This window comes from Alligator sinensis, unplaced genomic scaffold (genome assembly GCF_000455745.1).
Source record: "Alligator sinensis unplaced genomic scaffold, ASM45574v1 scaffold2487_1, whole genome shotgun sequence".
In the NCBI taxonomy this organism is placed as follows: Eukaryota; Metazoa; Chordata; order Crocodylia; family Alligatoridae; genus Alligator; species Alligator sinensis.
In genome coordinates, this window is record NW_005844599.1 from 776 (window position 1) to 4,179 (window position 3,404).

Genomic DNA, 3,404 nt, shown 5'->3' on the forward strand with positions numbered 1-3,404 from the left:
GTGAGGAAAGGAAAGCTTCATGCGTGCTCTATGTCCTCCCCTCATCCTCAGCCCCTTAGAGCATGAAGCTATTCAGGCACTGCCCTAATGCATGTGTCCCATGTCTGCTTGTCCCAGCAGGGCCTGAGGTGATGGTGTGGACAGCTGGGGCAGATACCCTGAGAGTCTCGGTCTGAACTGCACCGAGTAGGGAGCGTTACCCCAGCATAGGGACCTTCTCCATCCTTACCTCCAGCACTTGGGGTTTTGGCTGGAAGACCTTGTTTTCTTGAGGGAACACAATGCCAAGGTCCAGGCCTGCTCTGAGGCCCATGCCAGTAGACAGAATAGAAGTGTTTGCCCTTTGCCAGCAGGGTAGGAACTAATCTGGAGTTTCTCTTCCCCGTGCAGGAGGTGCCAGGCTGCTGACCAGAGTGGAGGAGCAGCCTCCTGTGCAATGGGCTGCAGACATGGAGCCAGCCTGGACATCCCCAGGGAGTTTGAGTGAGATTGACTTCCTGGGACCTGAGAAGGAGCCATGGCACGAGAGTCAGGGGAGGTCCCAAACGCGGAAGGAGAATGTAGCCATGAGCCAGGTACCATCTCGAGTTGGGTGTGAAGGTGGAGAAGGGGCGGAACCTAGAAAGAGCCCTGAGTGCAGGCAAGAATTTGTGGTGCTGAGAGACCTTAAGAGCCACTGGAAAGATGCACTGCATGCAAGCAAAGACAGTGTGGAGGGCCTGAGAGGGAAGCAGCAGCTCACTTACAAGCACAGGGGCCGAGCTGAGCCCTACCTGAAGGTTAGGAAAACGTTTCAGTGCCCATCACTGCTGGCTCTTCACAAGATAAGGTAGACTGGGGAGAAGTCCCATGTATGCACTAAGTGCGGGAAGAGCTTCTTCTGACTCTGCCCTTGTTGCTAACTGCCAGGTCCTTTCTGGAGAGCTACCCCACTGCTTCAACAAATGGGGGAAGTGCTTTGTGCGCCCCACAGACCTGGTCTAGCACTTAAGGTCTAGCACTTACGTGTGCAGAGGGGGAACTGTCAGGAACACCTGTGTTAAAAGTGGCATGACCTTCACCCCTTTTTTCTCCCTGCGTCCAGAACTGGTACATCCCCCTAGGGAGGAAGATACACCACTGCACTGAGTGCCAGAAGAACTTCATCTACTTGCAAGACCTGTCCCAGCATGAGTGTCCGCAGCAGCACTGCACTCAGTATGGGAAGAAATTCAGGCAGCTCTCCGACCTGGCAAGGCACTGGTGCATGCACACAAGGGAGAAGCCACATCAGTGCTCAGAGTGTGGGAAGAGCTTTGCTGAGTCCTCCAGCCTCGATCAGCACCAGCATATCCACGCAGGGGAGAAGACACATGAGTGCTCAGCGTGTGGGAAGAGCTTCGCTCAGACCTCCAGCGTGGCTCAGCATGAGCGTATCCACACTGGGGAGAAGCTATTTCGATGCTCAGAGTGTGAGATGGCCTTTGCTAGCTCTGATGGGCTGACTCAGCAGCAGTGTATCCACACGAGGGAGAAGCCACATCAGTGCTCAGAGTGTGGGGAGAGCTTCACTTACTTCTCCCAGCTGGCTCGGCACCAGCGTACCCACACGGGGGAGAAGCCACGGAAGCCACATCAGTGCTTAGAGTGTGGGAAGAGCTTCACTTGGTCCTCCAACCTGGCTCGGCACCAGCGTATCCACACGGGGGAGAAGCCACATCAGTGCTCAGAATGTGGGAAGAGCTTCAGTTCCCCCTCTGTGCTGGCTCGGCACCAACGTAACCACACAGGGGAGAAGCCACATCAGTGCTCAGAGTGTGGGAAGAGCTTCAGTTACTGCTCTGAACTGGCTCGGCACCAGCGTATCCACACGGGAGAGAAGCTACATCAGTGCTCAGAGTGTGGGAAGAGCTTCACTTACTCCCGCCAGCTGGCTGTGCACCAGCGTATCCACACTGGGGAGAAGCCACATCAGTGCTAAGAGTGTTGGAAGAGCTTCAATTACTCCTCCGACCTGGCTTGGCACCAGCATATCCACACAGGGGAGAAGCCACATCAGTGCTCAGAGTGTGGGAAGGTCTTCACTCAGAGCTCCACCCTGGCTCAGCACCACACAGGGAAGAAGTCGTATCGATGCTCACAGTGTGAGAAGAGCTTTGCTAACTCTGACGGACTGACTCAGGAGCAGCGTATCCGTATGAGGGAGAAGCCAAATCAGTGCTCATTTTAGGAAGAGCTTCAGTTACCGCTCCCAGCTGGCTGTGCACCAGTGTATCCACAGGGGGGAGAAGCCCCCTCAGTGCTCAGAGTGTGGGAAGACCTTCAGGTTCTCCTCTGAGCTCCCTCGGCACCAGCGTACCCACACGGGGAACAAGCCACATCAGTGCTCAGTGTGTGGGAAGAGCTTCACTCGGTCCTCCAGCCATGCTCGGCACCAGTGTATCCACACAGGAGAGAAGCCACATTAGTGCTCAGAGTGTGGGAAGAGCTGTCTGTCCTCACACGTGGCTTGGCACCAGAATATCAACACAGGAGAGAAGCCACATCAGTGCTCAGAGTTTGGGAAGAACTTCACTCAGTCCTTTTACCTGATCATCCACACGGGGAAGAAACCATATTGGTGCTCGGAGTGTGGGAAAAGCTTCAATCTGTCCTATACCCTGGCCCAGCCCCAGATTACCAACACGGGTTTGCAGTCATATCAGTGCTCAGAGTGTGGGAAGAGCTTCACTCACTCCTCCATCTGGGCTCTGCACCAACTTATTCACATGAGGGCAAAGCCATAATAGTGCTCAGTGTGGGAAGAGCTTCATCTAATCCTCCAGCTGTCCTGGCACCAGCGTATCCACACCACCAAGAGGATAAACCACATCCGTGCTCGAAGAGTGGGAAATGCTTCTTCCAATCCTCCAAACTGGCCCAGCACCAGTGTATGCCTATCCAGGAGTGTCCGTAATTCTGCCAGCAATACAGAAAGGGTTTAGGGATGTATACCGGCTCAGCACCCCCCAGTGTCTGCATCCAGGGAAGCAGTGTCATGACAGGGGACTGCAGCAACAGTTCACGCTTTGTTCAGACTTTCTAGGGCACTGCAAAACCCAAAGGACACAGAGGCCAGCCTCCCAGGTTTGATATGGGTGAGGGGTTAAAAGGAAATGCCTCAGTCAGATGCCCACACTGTTACCTCTCAGCTCTGTGTTCTTGGGGAACCCTGGCACAGGACACAGTCTGTCTGATTCACAAAGAATTCCGCCCCCCCCGCCCCATCGAAACTGGTGCAGTGAGGCAGTGAGAGACAAGCCTAAGACCCTCCAGATAAGGGTGACAAGAGTGAGACAACTGCCCTAGGTCTCATATGCATCCGAGAGAGAACCAGATGACCATTCATTTAAAGGGGAGATCGAGAACAGGAAGTCTGAATCAGA

The 3,404-nt window shown here is 54.5% G+C and overlaps 1 pseudogene; it reads left to right on the forward strand.

The window, feature by feature from the left end:
• The first annotated feature begins 6 nt into the window (after positions 1-6).
• LOC102374714 lies at positions 7-3,244 on the forward strand (annotated as a pseudogene).
• Positions 3,245-3,404: the final 160 nt, after the last annotated feature.